Source organism: Coptis chinensis, chromosome 6 (genome assembly GCF_015680905.1).
Source record: "Coptis chinensis isolate HL-2020 chromosome 6, ASM1568090v1, whole genome shotgun sequence".
NCBI lineage: Eukaryota > Viridiplantae > Streptophyta > Magnoliopsida > Ranunculales > Ranunculaceae > Coptis > Coptis chinensis.
Window position 1 is genome coordinate 8,883,422 of NC_141461.1, and position 17,946 is coordinate 8,901,367.

The 17,946-nt window shown below is 36.5% G+C and overlaps 1 long non-coding RNA gene across 2 annotated transcripts; it reads left to right on the forward strand.

The window, feature by feature from the left end:
* The first annotated feature begins 1,270 nt into the window (after nucleotides 1-1,270).
* Nucleotides 1,271-13,009, forward strand: LOC147491296 (uncharacterized). Of its 2 annotated transcripts, XR_015199843.1 has the most exons (6): nucleotides 1,461-1,590; nucleotides 1,683-1,757; nucleotides 1,865-2,189; nucleotides 2,846-2,970; nucleotides 3,122-3,178; nucleotides 12,787-13,009. It is a non-coding gene; the product is annotated as an uncharacterized LOC147491296 (long non-coding RNA). The 2 variants fall into 2 exon arrangements; XR_015199842.1 differs by lacking the exon at nucleotides 12,787-13,009 and having other exon boundaries at nucleotides 1,271-1,590; nucleotides 3,122-3,484.
* Nucleotides 13,010-17,946: the final 4,937 nt, after the last annotated feature.

The window sequence follows — 17,946 nt, forward strand, 5'->3', positions numbered from 1 at the left end:
ACTGTTTTAAAATGTTATTTGTGACTATTCTGTTCGAAACGGTCACAAATGACAGAAAAGAGTTTTTATGACTGTTGTAGAAGCCATTTTGTCACGCGCACCCTGACAACCATGACAAATGGCATTTTCATTTTTTGGCCAAGCACACAGAAACTAACCCGGGCTATTTGTTGTTACTATTAGGCCGAAATAGTCACTGGTGGTATTCTTTTTCGGGTCACTGTTCTAACTTTTAAGCCCATAGCCCCCGAAGATAATTAGTTTCTTCTGAAACTACATTAAAACCCACTTATCTGAAAACAAACTCATCTTATCGTTCATAACCGTTCAGTCATTGCTCTCATAGTCTCATCTTCACTCGTGACTCTCTTCTTTGCTTTGGGGCATGCCGACAGGTGAGAATTTGGTTAGAGGTAAAGCTTCAAAGCTCTGGACTTTATGGTTGTTATCTCCAGATTCCATAACCAGGTTAGCCAATTGGATACAAATCGTGGAACTTCAAAATCTGGTAAGCTCCTCAGTCGATTTCCCCTCTATTAGTTTTCATTAATCTTTATTAATTTTGTATTAGTTAAGGTTGGGATTTCTTATTGTTTTTAAGAGATGGATTTCTGATTGTTTAACTTGGAATACCATGAGCGAGAAATTCCATTCCATGAACATAACCAACACAATCATAGACAAAGTTTTGGTTGAATTAAAAGACCCCCTCGACGCGAAAAAAGCATTAAGTTTCTTCCACCGGTCATCACACCAGTTTAAAAACATTGAACATGGGGTTGAATCTTATTGCATGGTTGTTCACACATTAGTTCGAGCTAGGCTACGAGTCGACGCGAAAGTTTTACTTGAAACTGTTGTGAGGAAGAGTTGTAAGTATGATTCTACTGGATTTATTGTTGTGGAAATGATGTTTAGTAGTTACAAGATAATGAGTTCAGTTCCATGGAGTATTTGATTTGTTGATACAGAGTTATTCGAAATTTAGAATGTTTGATACTACTTTTGAGGCTTGTAGGTTTATAGAAGAACATGGGCTTTCTTGTAGTATATATTAGGGTTAACTAGTATTACCCCACACTAGATGAGCCAATTAGGGTTCCCAGATAGATGGGAAATTAGGTCTCCCCCCTAAATGCACACAAAAAAAAAAAGTCAAAGTGGGTTGACCGAATTTTTTTGTGTGTATTTAGGGGAGAGACCCTAATTTCCTATCTAGTAAATACTAGTTCACCCTATATATTATTAGTTGTAATACTTTGATTCATTTAGTTAAAAAAAAGTGGTAGGAATGAATTGGTTTGGAAGATTTATTAAGAGATGAACCGTATGGTTCATTTGGTTGTTCTGCCAGATGCATTCTAGCATCTGGTCATTTATACAGACTATCAGCCAATGCTTGATCTTGTGAAGTCACTCATAGAAATATATTGTGCCTGGCAACGAAGCTACTGCAGATCATATTTCTGAAGTTATTAACGAGGTGCTGCAGTTAATGTTTTGCCTTCTTGATGGGCTTTCTAGTGGTCCATCAGCAATCACTTCTCTTCCATCTAAATGGGCTCCTGTATTTGAGCTAAGAAATGAAAGGTAGGGCATCTAAAGAACTATTTCTACCCCATATTCTGAACGTGCTAGACCTTTTCTTTTTGATAACTCTAATTTGTGGCTGGTGCTTTTAGTTTGCTAACTTTTATTAGAGATCTCATTCAAAAGGATCCATGTGTATCGGAAGCATTTAGAAGCCAGATCCTGAGGTTTGTGTTGACGTCTTTATTGTTTGTGAACTTCTCTTCTCTGATCTGGTTTTTTTCATGCTCAATTTTTTATGTGTCTCATAATTCCAATGCAATGAATCATCTAGTTGAGGCTTCACCATCGGAGGAAGTTATAAATTTGATACTGATATTCTTTGAGAAGCTTCAAGCAACCTCCTTCTGCTTTAGTGAGGTGTCTGAAGAGAAGGTTCCAAGAGTGTGCAATTTCCTGTGGGAATCTATTGCTAAGGCAATAGAAGATATTAGACATATGGAGCAACCGTCAACTATGCACTTTAATGAATCGAAGTTGGCTTTACTGTGGGGAGTTCTTAGTTGCTACCCCCATATTTCCTATCCGAAAGCAGACCATACATTCCTTGATTATGGATTTGGTGACTGCACTTGATCAGCTCCCTATAATTGAAGCAGGTGAGTTTACTCTTATCTGTTTCCATTTTGTTTACAACAAAATTTGTTTATGAGGAAACTTGTAACTTGAGTATAATGTGCACGTGGCAAAGACTGTTGTATGTGCTTGACTGCTTAGTGTAAAGTACTTCGCAAGTATTAGTGAAATTGACTTATGCTACTTTGACATGCAAAGAAAGATTGATATCATTAAGAATCTACCTGGATGCAAAATTTTGAAGCCAGATAGTACATATAAGCAAGTACTTATACCGTTAGTTGCTGAACACATGCATATAGATGCATGATGGTTCATATGGTTTAAAAAGTTTGCATTTTTTTTTTCATGTGTGCAATTTTTGGTTTTTCAGCCCATGCTCCTCCACTCCCATACTCAGAAACACCACCTAAGTCTTAGAAAGGGGTCTCAAGTTCAGTTATGTCATTCATGGGTTTCATTTTTCAATAATTAACACTTATGGTACCTGGTATTTTCCCTTATGTTTTTTTTTATCAGTATATAGAGTTTTACAGGTTTAGATATCCTACAATATTTAGAGAACCTAACGAGGCATGAAGTCAAATTTTTAGTTTCAATTTTGCATTGTTAATTTAGTTTAATTGCTTCTTTTCATCAAATTGAAATCGTGCTAAAATTTTGAATCTATTCAATTCAGTTGGCGTGTATTTTTTGCTAGTGGCTGGTCGTACCAATTTGTGTTCATCATCCCCTAATTCGACGAAGGTGAATTAAAGGCGGCAGTTTTGTTTATCCCAACATCTCCATCTTAAACAGAGGCAGGTAATCTCTTTTTGATTTTTTAAACGACTTGGAATTTGTGTTTAGCAATTTCAAAGTTAAAAGTCACTATGTCAAAACACAGAATTTAGGACACGGGCTACACTTATTATAGGACTGCCACTAAATCTCTCTTTATTTTTTCTTTTGTTAGCAAACTCATAGATCTCTATCATGGACTGACGTGTAGCAATAGTTCAGCTGCTATTTGGTAAGAGTATTTGTGTTTTCAAGCTTGCAGTTGAGCGCTTTCAGTTTGTTAGATACAATTCCTAAACCAAATTTCTTTCTCAAACTCAGTTTATTGTTTGTCCTGGAAAGTAGAAAGTATATTTTTTGTCCACTTTGGATTTGATGTTGTTGTGTTGATTCATTATGGCTACTGAGACTTTAAATTTTTTTGTTGTTGCTTGCAATTATTTAAATGTGTAGAACATAAGTGTTTGAAACTGAATTTTGAGCTAGTGGAACACAAATCATTGCCTTGTTTGTTCACCTTATTTTCCTTTTGAACACAATAATGTGAAGTCTAGTATGTATAAAATATTTAGACTATATTATAATCTTTGTAAGTTGCCTTTTAGCATTATTTAATGTTTTGTGTTGTTGCATCTTCATGTAGCTAGTTCATAAGTTACATGTATACGTAAATTGACATTGTGTAGTTATTTACACAAACCAAATTCATATTTTTTATCTAGTACTTGTGAAGTATTGTTGGTAATATTCGTTATTCTACTTGTGAAGTTATTGTTGGGGGGTTGTATTAGATGTTGAGTTAGTCAAAGGGTTATATATTATATGATATTCTGATTCTACTTTTTGATTCCTAACTTGGTGTCAAGTAGAATTTTTGGTTCCATGTCCGGATCGGAACACCAATTTTCCAAACAACCTAAATGCTAGCCAAAACCGATCCAATTTTTTTTCAGATTCAAAATATATTTCCAATTTGAACTGAAAAGAAAACCCGAATACTTGGTAAATTTTCATTCAAATTATTTTTGGAATATCATACACCAATGTTCAGGGAGAGAAAACCATGTCCACAACACCAATGTACCAACAAAAACTTGTTTTACCGAGAAAACCATTTTCATTCAAATAAGTAATCCAAGAAAAGCGAGAAAAAACGCGAACCACCAATAGCAAGCATTGCATTCTGTTGAGGTCTGGGTATTTGTAATGTTTCAATATTTTTTCGTGTATGGAAATTGAAGCGTGAAGTGTCTGCATAAATAATGGATTATGGTCTTGGACTCTAAGTGGCTTTTGGATTGGTCCGGAAGTCATTGTATGACTCAATGACATTTTTTTTTTCATATCATTGTTGTTATGGCAGACGGTGTAATGACAGTAGAGTGGTCCAATTCAAGTGGGGAAGTAGCGGCTATGTTATGTTTTTGTTTTGTTTTTGGAAGTAAAAAACTAGAAAATGAATGAACGGTCGAGATCTAATCAAGTGATAGTGAGAGAAGTATATATTTTCGGAATAAATTGGCAATAATATCGGAAATTTCGGATCGGATCGGATTTTAGAATTATATCCAAATCCGATCCAATTTTTTTTCGGAATTTTCGAAATCGGAAAATCGGAAAATTGGCCCATGAAAACTACACCCAGAGCCAGACCAATTTCGGGTCGGATTTCGGAAAAATCGGAAATTCGGCAAAAAGAGACACCCCTAGTTCCAAGACTTGATACCGAGTATTTTACCAAACTTAACTTTCCCCAAGGTTTGACCAAAAGTTGGGATCTGCTTGGGAATGCTATTTGTTAATTCCCTACTTGCCTGAACTGCCCTACATAGCATCGTATATCTCCATCCAACATATGTTGAGCCATGTATTATTAATAAACAATCTATCTAAATTCGATACCATCCTGCTTCTACCCTTCTGGTTACACTACTAGTATTACAGCCCTGTAGGATAATGACGATGTATGATAAGCATCTATATGTTCACGCCCATTCACTGTGTTGAAAAATTCCTCCTTAGCTAATATATTTGGTGTGGCACCATCCTTTTTTAGTATATATAACTTAGCACATAGATTACCCCTACCAGCTTGCATTAATTCCGGAGTGTTCTTCTTGGTCTCATGAGACATTGAGCACACACAAATAGGAATTGTCACTACTACAGAATGACACTTATACTACTGTTTTTAAGTGTGGTATAAATATATTTACCACTATTTTTTTTTTTTTTTAGCGGTAAAAAGTATTAATACATTCCAAATCATAATCAAAGTTATAAAATGTTAATCCCCATTTAGCAAGATGCTAAGTTACAAGATTACCCACACCCTAAACATGAGATACCTTCAAGTATTAAATACAATATTATCCCAATCACACACAAAGTCTTGAAATCTTAAGGTCTTCAAATCGGCCACTTCCCTAGACCAATTGTAGAGTACTTCTTTGATCTCCAACAAGACTTTAAATGCCTCCTTGGTCTTTTGCTCAAATATTCTCCGATTTCTTTCATTCCATAGAACCCAAATAATTGCTCTAGGAAGGTGTTCCGCAATCCACCTTGACTTCGGTGATAGAGCATGTTTTATAATATCCCCACCAAGTGCATCCTCAATTCTAGTCGGTGGTGTCCAAGGTTTGTTGAAGGGCACAAAAAATACCTCCCACATCCTCATAGCAAAGGAACACCGGATGAAGATATGATCCACATCCTCTCCAATCCCTCCACACAAAGAGCATTTATTATCAATAATCATTCCTTTAGAAATTAGTTTGTCTACGGTTTGAACCCTCCTTAGAAACGCCATCCAAGTGAAGAATGCCACCTTAAAAGGAATAGAAGGCATCCAAATCCTCCTATATGGAAAATCCACTAGAATTTCTTGAGGTTTCAACACTTTTCTCACATGATTCTTGGCGAAAACCCCATACATGGATTTCACCGTGAAAACTTTGCTTTTATTCCACTTCCAAAGGCGCCCATCTTCCTCCCCAAACTTATCCCCCTCTTGATACATAATGCCCAACAAGCTAACGAAATAAGGTGCCTCCCAATCATTTAACCTCCTTCTCAAGGTAATTTCCCATTCCATCCCATTCGTGCTCCTTTTAGCATAATCTCCTACCTTGGCATTTTTGTTCACCACAATACCGTAGATAGCGGCATATTGTTCACATAGTGGTCTCTCTCCAATCCATATGTCATGCCAAAAAGATATGGAACTATTCTCACCCGGTAAAAGAGTTACCCCTTTAGAAAAATTCTCCCACCCTTTCATTATGCTCTTCCATAGTGTGATACCATAAGGCCCCCGAGGTTGCTTTGGTTTCCATTCATTTTCCCCTTCCCCGTATTTATCTACTATTATCCTCCTCCAAAGATGTTCCTTTTCTTCTCCATATCTCCACAACCATTTTGCTAGTAATGCTTCCCCCATGGCATATATATACTTACACCCAAGACCCCCTTCTTCCTTACTAAGACAAAGCCTATCCCATCTAACCCAATGAATCTTCCTTTTCTCCTCACTACTTCCCCACACAAATCTTCTAAACACCATCTCTAATTGGTCAATCACTCCTTTAGGGATAGGAAAAAGTGAAAGAAAATAATTAGAAATTTGGTTAATTAAGAACGGCATTGAGTAAGGTGACTCTCCCCCCTTTAGACAAGAATTTAGCTTTCCACCCCGCCAACTTCGCCTCCACCTTCTCACATACTTTGTCCCATATATTTACCAATGTTATACAACCATGACAATAGGTGGTGTGGTATATAATAATAGCAAAACTGTGGTATACATGTTTAACGGATACCACGGTTTTTCAAAGAACCGTGGTTTGTATGCACATTATATACCACGATTGTCAACAGAACCGTGGCATATAAGCTATTGAAACCGTGGTTTATCTTAGTGTATGTGTTATAATACCATGGTATATAGTTATAGTAAACACTACGGTTTATGCCAAACCATGGTGTATATATATATATATAATGCTAGCAACAGTCTTCCACTTAAAAACCGAACCTGCATAACAAAATTTACACAGCCTGTCTATATACAACATTTTCATCTTCCCAACAAATTCCAAAATGTACAATAAACTATCAAACATTGCAAAAAAAAGATAATAATAATAAAAAAAAAAACTTCCATTAATTTTTTGAGTGCACTAAGAAAACAAACTTCAAATTCCTTTTCATAAATTAAAAAGGTAAGACTCATAAATTAAATTTGAGGGGTCCGAACATAGTTAAAACTCATTCTCATTCGCTTCCGACTGAAACACCCCATTTTCCTGGATGAACTAAATAATATCGAGTCGAACACCGTCAAGTTCATCTTGCGTGTATGTCTCCTTCAGTTCTAAATTTGTTATCTGGATGAGTCAAAGCACACCACTAACAGATTGATTGACCGAATCTTTCTCAGTCTTACACCTGCAGAGTGGAATGCATTAAACAATCAGCTACTACCTAATTCTAAATTGTAATTGTAATCTAGAGGGAACTGGGAAGGAACCAAAAAGATTTAGGAATAAATATTTCAAAAAGAACACATACTTAGAAAGCGCAAAACATGCAAAACTATGGCTCAGTCAGGCACAATCACGAACATGATGTGATATTGATGGTAAATCCAGAGGTTGATCTTGAACGAAGTTTAGCTTGACTTTGATTGGAAAAGTAAAGATTTCTTTGGAAAATCTCAATGTATTTTTTCAGTCGGCAGTATTTTTCGCCGCCGCCATAACTTCATCCGCCATATTCATGGCGAGTTTATCGAGGATGGAGAAGTATATATTTTCACCACGTGGCATGAAATTTGTGTATGCTTTATTGGAGCATTTTAAGAAAACTTAGAAGCCACGAGGTTTTCCTTTTTCAGAAACACGAGCGCAAAGGACCATAAGTTTTGTCCTCAAACTTACCAAAGCGCAGCCTTACATATCATATATAAGTTAGTAGAGATTCGTCTATCGGTTTGAGAGAACAACACGTAACATTCAACTTTGCTAGAGGGACATTTTCCCTTGACAAAACCTCGGATAATCATGGAGTCATGGAGAGATGACAGAGTAACTTAGTTGTAGAGACCGGAGGACAAATAGAAAAGAACGGACACATACCTATTGCACTGCGACCGTGATGCAGAGTTATGGTTGCTGCAGTTTGTGCACATCCAATCTCCATCACGCCATTGCTTTGCTCTAACACAGAGAAAAGATGCATCACAAAATCAAAATTTTGAAATATACATGCCCAGACATAGATTTAGAAATTAAACGTAAAATACCTATCACACTTCTTCTATATGAGTCTACAAACAATACAATTGTGTAAAACTTTAACAAATTGGGAAGGCTGCATAATGGAAATTGTTTCATGCACTGCAACATTGGAGCCTAGGTAATTCAAATGATTGAACGATTATTTTTGAGCCAGTTCTGCCACACATGTAATAATCAAGCAAGAGATTTAGCTATCAGTAATGTGGTAAGACTATTAATTATTGACAACATTTAGATCCTCTACAGCTAACTTCTCAGGACTCGCGTGTACTTATTCCTTCACATTTGATTGATTTTCTTCTCCTTAATTATGGTGTTGTTTGTGGAACTGTGGTGCTGATAATTGGTAATCCAAGTTAATGTAAAGCCAAAAAGTTTCATTGGCGGAGTTTAGAGCAGTGAGCTAGCGACTCCTTTACAAAATAGATGTACTGTGGTAGCATAAATTCACCTTCAAGATAACATTGTTTAGAAGATCAGTGTATGCGCCCCCATGTGCACACCCATAGACAGCATGTATGCAACACCCCACAGGCGAGAGAGAGTTAGGAAGAGGAGGGGGAGGGGGCCGGGATTAATTGGAAGACTCTAATCAAACATTGCATGTCATAATGTAGTGTTAGGTTATCTCTCTTTTTAAAACTAACATGCTAAATGTTGACCCTCAACAAGTAAGGTTAATAATACATACAAGTGTTAATAAGTGGACATATTGAACAAGTATCATGACCACAATTGTTTGGAGTGAAAAGATGAGATCAGTGTTAATAATGACTAACCTTCTCTATCCGATCCTGAGATAATTTCAGTTCCACATTTTTACGACTTCTTTATCTTCTTTCTCAACACGAGGTCTCATCAACAAGTAATAATGCGGTTGAGCTTTAGAAGCAAATGCAAAAAATAAATAAGTAAAAAAAAAAAACATTTCAAATTAACCTAGAGAAAGAAAAACATACCTCAAATTTTAAAACACTCTTACACATAAGGTGTGCCTCATTATATCTGAGATGTATGCAAAGTAATAAGGTCCGGACATTAGAGAATGCATAAGCCAAATTACGAGTAAGTAACAAGACCGAAATGGTGATGGAGTTTTGGGTAGTGAGACTCAAGTTTCGAAATGATGGAGTTTCAGCTTGACATAATGTTTGGCCTCCAACATGCAAAGAATGCTACATTACGAAATCAATGAAAAAAATAAGAGAATCAATACACTCAAGGCAGGAAAAAGGCTGACCTGATGCCAAACTGTGTGACAAATATTGAAGTGAATAATATTTTGGAAGAGTGAAGACTTGAAGGATGACAAATTTGGATTGGGGGTTTCATAGTTCACACTAACATATTAATGGATATTAATTAAGTGAAGACTTGTGTAAATCTGACTTAATTTTGATTCCTTATAGGGGTACACACTATAGCCAGTACATCTATTGACAATAGTGATCAGTAAATCTGAATAGCAACATATATAGAACGGTGGGTCTACTTGAACTAAAAACAGAATACCAAAAACCACATGTGAGCATTTGATCAAATATTTAATACACACAAACCCATTAGCTACAAAGGAGTATAGATAAAAATCAGAGAACAATGTATCAAAATACCCTTCCACTTAAAACACATACACACCCAATTATAATTGTATATTACATTTGATTATACTCAACTCAGGAACTATTGTTTGAATGGCCCAAATAGTATAACAATTTGTAATCGTGCATGTTGCTAAAGGAGCAAACTTTGTGCAGCAAATCAACAAGAAATAGGAAATTACCTTCTGAATATGTTTTCCTCGCAGTATTTCTCGTGTCTTTCTTCTGAATAGTCGTCTTCAATTCGAGTTTGAGTGTTTTGAAAGAAGAAGTTACAGAAAATGAGAAAACGAAGAGGAGAGGATTGATGAGAAGATATGTGAAGATGGATGGGAGATCCAGGAACAGAACAAATGAAGGAGATGAAATTAAACTGTAAGACGTATCGGGACATCGGGTTGATTATTCTTCAACATCTAGCCCTGATGAAGAGCATGAGTTCAATTACCACCAAAATTTGAAGCCCCACCCCGATATTCGAAACTTAAATCACAATTGACTTTGATAGATACTGATAATTCGAACCCGTAATAGCAGGAAAGAGGGAGAGCTTTTTTTAACGAAGTGGAAGTGAAGATAGAGAAGAGAAAGCTTTGTCTTTTGAGTTTTGAATGAAGAAGATGAGAACTGTGAGAGAGTGGTCGGTTTAGACTTTAGATAAAGAAACTGATTTTCACGGCCTTATTTTTTTTTTTTTTTTTTGGCAAAATAACTTCACTAGCCTTGTAACAATGATGAGAAAATGAGAAATACCACCCCTAGTAATTTCTGGTCTATACAAACAGTGACAAATTGTGGCCTGGGTCACTATGCACGTTCTTTAGAAAAATAACATTTGTGACTCTTTCGAAAACGCACGTCATCAAAAACATTTTAAAACAGTCACAAAAATCTTTTTCTGCTATTTGTAACCGTTAAACATAACAGTCACAAATAACATTTTAAAACAGTCACAAAAGCTCTTTTTTGTACTAATGAACGGTTGCAAAAGAATCTGAACGCGTAGTTTCTATTTGTGCAGCTTCCACACTCCCAATCTCTCTCTCTCTCTCTTCTTTTCAATTTGAGGTAACACAATTTGAACAAGAGAGAGGAAGACCACGGACGTCTGTAGTGACGGTGGGTTTTCTCACTATTGCGGGAATCCTAAGAGTCGTAGAAATGTAGAAGTTGTGGGGAGAGACCGAGAGAATAGCGGGAATCCAATTTGAATGAGTTTCGTACTGTGTATTTTTTTTTTCGCGTATTTGACTATTTGGCATAAAGTCATAAACCACGGTAGAAAGTAGAAAATTTTAATACCACTGTTTATGTTTAAGGTAGTGGGGATGTGGAGTACTCTCATGCTGAAAAAAAAAAACTAACCATGGTATATAGCCCAACTTATCCCACGGTTTTCATGTAACTGTGGCATATACTAGTAAACCAATGACCAAAGAAATTTCCGCCGTGGTATATAAGTATTTCCCACAGTTTTTGGAAGAACCGTGGTATAAACGTTCTTATTGACCGTGGTATATGTGTCATTCTGTAGTAGTGTGTTCAGTTGATATAGTAATTTTAAGCTAACATTAAAACCCCTTTTGAATTGTACGTACCCCCCAAAAGAAATCCGGTTTTTTTAGTTGATAGTGAATAGTGATACTATGAAAGTTTTTGGATAAGTTTCCAGACAGTGCCTGCTGTTTTGGGGTGCAAGTTTTTGATCCATAGCCATTTGTGCCAAGTAGCCATGCCTACCCGTTCTTTTTGTCTGATTGTATTGGAATCTTCCTTGACTGTAAACATGCCATCTTTAGCTGGTTTCCATATTCGAGTGCCCTCAACCTCGCCAGAAGGTGGTAGCAAAGTACTGAGATCAATTCCTGCTCTTGAAGAACGGGAACTGGAGTATTCTAGTTATTCTCAAGAATAAGGTCAGATAGCTTCGCATTACAAACCTTCCAGTTGATGTCTTGAATTCTGTCGGCTAGAGCTACTCCTGCCCACTCATCTTGCCATATTCTAATACTTTTGCCTTAACCCATTGCCCACTCAGCTTTCATGGTGCATTTTTGTCAACAAATGCAGCAGTGAGTCTCATTGTGGGATAGATAGAGCAAGAGATTAATTGTCTTAGTATGGAACAAATGCCTGTATCCAACGCTTGCTACAATTTGCATACTAATGTTTCAAAAGTTCGCTTTACTTGGTGGGGGTCGAATTAACTGATGTAGTTTTTAGATAGTACCTTTTCTCTGTCAACTGTGTTCCTTGATTATATTTCGGATGAGTGGCCCAAACACTAAATAGGGGGTCATGGTGGGTTGAGTGGTCGACTTAATTCTCAAACTGTTGCCTATATTTGTCTCAGCCTGCACGAACTAACTTTTTAAGGAGTAAGACACCGCTAATAAGTGTTCTGTCCATAATCAAGTTCACCAAAGTGCGTTTCGCACTATGTGGCCCCGATCATTTAGTTAATCTTTGATATGTCCGCTAGAACTGTCTGCTGCTCGGTGACTTTGCGGTGTAAAAAAGGGAAAAATACACAGTCTATTCAATGGGAGTCAAGGTTTTATTTTAAATTTGCAGAGTGAAAGTTGGGTGGGAAGAAGTGTCGAAATAGATATTGGTCGACTTATAAAGATGTTGAGCGCCATTTAGTCATGCCTTAAAGTTTTTATGTGCAGTGGTTAGTTTTTATGTGGTATGTAGCAACCACTTGATTTCTGTTTGGCAAACGTATCAATCCAATGACACTTGGTAGTTGAGTCTGGATTGGATTTTTGCTGAAAGGATTCTATTGATTTATGACATTTACCTAGTGGTTTTTTTGGGGAATTCAACTAGTAACAGGTCTTAGTTGCTTGACTACATACCACATAAAAGTAAAATTCTAAAAACAAATAATACGTTGATTTGATTTCTAATAATTTTCTTTTGTTTCTTTTTCCTAGCTGATTGTGAAGATCAGTAGTTGCTCGCGCATTAGGCCATGCCACTTACTTAGATTCAAGCCATTATCCTCAAGATGAACCACTAGCTGGCTGATATACATGTGACTTTGGCGAGATTGGGACTGTTTTTCTTTTGAATTTAGATGTATTCTTTTATTGGATTAGAATGATTTGGAATTAGTGTTTATGAATGCTATTTTGAAATAAAGTGGGTTATTCAGTAGTTTGTGTTTGTTCAGAGTTGAAATGCACTTGTGCAATTTGAGTTCATTGTGGAATCTTATGGTTCTAATTTTTTTTTTAAAAGAAAATTAAATCATTTATCACGCTTTTAAGACAATTGTCATGAAAAGTGTCTTCTTTTGTGACACTTTTGAATTCAATTAACTACTATTTTGCCAAAACAGTCACAAAATCTATGTTTTATGGTGACGGTTTTCCAATATTTGTCACCGTTTTTTGTTGGTGGATAGGCTTTCTCTAGAGGAACCATTTGTGACGGTTTTGGAAAAAAAATAAATGACTCTCACTCCATCACGGTTTTGGAAAAAAAAAAAACAGTGACAAAAGACTTTTTGTCACTGTTTTTAACAGTGACATAAAGCTTTTTTTCTTGTAGTGAATTGATCGAGCTGCAAGACCTTTTTGAATAACAAACTCAATCCTTCTAAAAACGTATTCATTAGAACGTGGCGTCATCACATTGTTGTAAATTACTTTCTACACCCTTTTAAGCAGCTCAACTGTTTGTGGTACTAAAAAACCAAATGTATCAAAAGCAAATGGGATAAAGCAATGTTGGATAGCAATGCATGCTCCTTTGTGTTTCTTCACCTTCGTTAAAACTGCGTTATTAGCTGCTTCCCCTACACATAAATCTCCATTCCCAAACCCCCACCATTATAGACATTCTAGTAATGTCAGCACATGCATGCTTACCCTTAAACCAATTATAAATCAACACATCTACCGGTTGGAGCGTCAATGTACTCTCTTTAGGGTAAGGAAGTTCACTGGAGTCTCCTTCTTCATCTGTATACTAGCCTGCCAAACCACATCATACTGAACAACTCTGACGTGGTCATGTCTGTATATATTTAAACCCAAGGAAATACTTGTACTGAGCTGCATGGTGTCCAAATGCATCAAGGCAGCTCCTTTTGCATACAGAACAACGTCCATCATCTATATACAAAGGAATCATGAGTCGATAACAGAGGATGGCACGATATTCAACCGGTGACATATACTGTCCAAACCCTTCCATAGGAATAACCAAGAGGAAGTCATTCACATGCTCAGACTTCAAACAATCAACAATAGCTTTCTGACAAGCTGACAACTCAAATTCTCTCTCAAAATCTCTAATAATCTTACCAAAGTATGCTTCTGCCAATGCAAACCCACACCGGTTACCAGTAATAGTAATACTAGGGGTGGCAATAGGTCGGGTTCGTGTCGTGTCATATTCGGGTCACGTGTTAGGAGAGCAAACCCAAATCCGACCCAATTACTAATTGTATCGAGTTTGTCAAACCCAAACCCAATCCACCTATATAACAGGTGACCGCTAAGCCAGTGAGTCAATTTCATATCAGTTTCGGATCAAATTCACAGATAACCTGTATGCAAAATATTTAGTATTTCACGATTTTATTTATCAAAAATATATATATAAAAAATATGTATTAATTCTCAAAAACCATCCATAATTCAATTACATATCAATGAAAATTGAATAACAAAACATATATTTATCGAATGAATCAATATAACAGCTAATCTTTCTCATTTAGTCGTTTATTTTAGGTAGTTGGGATGATGAGATCTTAAAAAATAAAAAAGAATAACAAAACATATCCTTATCGAATGAATCGATATGACGTTTAATCTTTCTCTTTTTAGTCGTTTATTTTAGGTAGTTGAGATGATTAGATCTTAAAAAATAAAACTTATCTTAAAACAGGTTATATTAGTCACGGGTTGATAACCCGACCTATTAGACCCAAAAACAAATTGGGTCTACTAACGAGTTAACATATGTGACCCTAACCCAACCCATTTATTTGACGGGTTTGTTGGGTCAACCATTAAATGACCAAAAAACCTTTTTTCCTAACCCGAACCCGCTAATTTCGTATCGGATTCGTGTCGAGTTAGCGGGTCGTGTACAAAACTGCCACCCCTAACTAATACTACACTAACACAAAATAAATGACACAGTCAAACGACATAGTGATCTGGCATGTTGACTTGTGTCCACCTATGTGAAAATAACTTTTTTTCTCTCTAAAAACACTTATTCTCTTTCCATTCTCATATTTTATTCATAGCAAACTATCCATTCAATTGATTTTTTATAGTGCATCATTGTTGGTGCAGTGATATTTCTTGGTGCAACATTACTGTTGCAGTGGTTTTCATAGTGCAATATTGATATTGCAGTGGTATTTCTCAGTGCAACAATGTTGCAGTGGTGGTTTTTCATAGTGCAACATTGATGTTCGTTGTAGTTTTAGGGGGGAGGGGATGGGCTGCAGTGCTTCGTTACAGTGTTGGTTAACTGTGTCATTTTTTATGTGTTAGTGTAGAATCATTGCACCAGTTACATTAAAGGACCCTAGCCTGAAGGCGCCCGAAGGCATCAACATTAGGATATGACAAATAATTATTAGGGGTATTTAGCTTTTGGGCCACATTATAAATGGGTAATATGCAGTTGGTCACCAATTGTTCGCTTATTAGCTATTGGGCCAAAATTGACGGTGATCCGTCCATATTTTCTAAAATGGCACATTTATCCTTGCACGTGTATTGCACGTGATTGAAATAAACGGCTAAGATCAAAGTTATTTTCAAATCAACAGCCACCATAACGTTTTATCCTGACCGTTTATTTGTGACACGCGTCTTAAATTAATCTCTCACTACATATCCTATTACCGGGAAAAACACTAATTAACCGCCCAAAAACACTCACTTCTTTTAGACAACACTCTCGCTTACATCATTCTTTCAGACAACCTGTTTGTGTGCGAGGGTAGCAAACCTATTTCAGACAACCTGTTTTAAACGCTAAGAACCAACTTAACACATTTTCAAACGCTAGGAATAAATGTGGTAGCTTTAGAGAAGATAGACTGGACTTGTAGATCTGATCTGTGCATTCAAGCTTAAGGAAGTTAGTTTGTAACTAAAAACTAAACCTTTTTCAGTTTAGTTACGTTTGTTCAATTGTTTATACTGTTTTGCATGGTTTGAATGTTTGTTTGTTTAAAGAAGTACGTGGGTGTCTTTTTGGACCAAACCCTAATTATCAATTAAAAAATTGACCTAAACCCTAATTGTTTATTATGTTGTGGTCCCAAGCCCTAATTCTTAAATACAGTAATGGTCCCAAACCCTAATTTTTAATACAAAAAATTAGGGCTTTTTAAGTAATCTGGAATACTATAGGTACATTTTTTTAATATATTTTATATTGATCAATTAGAGGTATATAGTAGTTTGTTGCCACATTATTTTACTGTTTAAAAAATGTAGCACCTTTTGGGCAATGTTTAAAAAATGTAACACAATGTTCACTTGTTGGTTGTTGTCTCACAGACCTATCAAATGGGAAAAAGTAAGGGCAAGGGTATAAAGGGCAAGGGCAAGGGTCCAAAACAAAGGAAAGGTGAGGAGTATCTAGGCCATTTAATGTCTGTTTGTATATTTAGGTATAACAATTGGGCAGAGGATGAGGTTAGGGCTGCTAGAGCTTATGTTGATGAGCATGATGATGATGTAACTCGTGAAGAAGTCCATGATCACATATTTGAATATAGGGACAAGAAAGAAGCAGACAGGGTTGCTGTAAGACTACCTCCATTTGATTCTAATGATTATCAGGATCTATCTAAGCATGACTTGGAGTATCTGGATTGGATTGATGTAATAAGTAATCCAAATGCTGCTGGGGAGGGTGAGGATGAGGCTTAGGCTAAGGTTAAGAGTGAGGGAAGTTCAAGTCAAGCACAAACTGCTGGAGGGGGAAGTCAAGCACAACCTAGAGTGGTTGTGCAGGGTTTGATGTGTCCCCAGGAGTATAAAGTTATGCAGACTGCACTGAAGAATAAGAGGAAGTGCTGTTATTCTTGTTTCAATGTGATGGTGTTATGTTTGGTACAATGGTTATAAGGTGTCATGATTTTGCTTGTTATGTTTAGGGTCTTTATGTTTATGTTTTAGCCCTATGTTTTAGCCCTATGTTTTATTATGGATTGTAATGTAGTTTATTATGGATTATAAATGCTTTGAAGTTTATGAATGTTATGAAGTTTATAAATGTTATGAAGTTTATTCCATTGTTGATTTGTATAGTTTATTTTCATTTTAGGTTCCAATAGTGTGGTTGTATCTGTTATGGGAACTCTTAGAGGTGATAGGGTGTTTGTGTTGCACTATGATGGTTTTTGGATGCCTTTTGCACCTGGGAAGGTTAATTACTCTATGTATAGGGGTGTGGAGAGGTGTGACTATGAGGTAAATGGTGAATAGATGTGTTATCTTGATTTGCTCAAGGAGATACATAAGCAGTTTGGGGATGACAAACCAATGTCATGTGTCAAATTCATTGCTAGGGGACATCTGACTTACTTCAATAATGATAAGGATATGTTGAAAATGTGGGATTTGATTAAACCTGAAAGGGATAAGAGGTATCATTTGTTTGAAACCCCATCAAGTTTTGAAGATAGCCTACAACCAAGTCAAGTCTAGCCCAGTGTCAATAAGCCCTTGAAGCCCCCAACATCCAACAAATAGCCCAAAATCATATCAACACCAAAAGCAACAAACCAAATCAACTATGAAGTGAAAAATCACCTAGGCTTAACCTTAACCCAACAGTCCCAACAACACCAAAAACAAAAAAACAAAGGGTGGTTGTGTCTGAAGTAAGAAAATCACCTAGGCTTAACCATGTTCCTTCCACAACCCCAACAACACCAAAAGCTCCAAATCAGACCATTGCTCAGCTAAGAAAGTCACCAAGACTTCATCCTACACCTACAGCACCAATGAAAGCCAAAAAACTCTATTTTGAAGCTGAAAGTAGGGTGGAACCTCAACTCACTACAGAAGATGTTCTAAAGGACTAGACAGCTGTGATTGATAGTG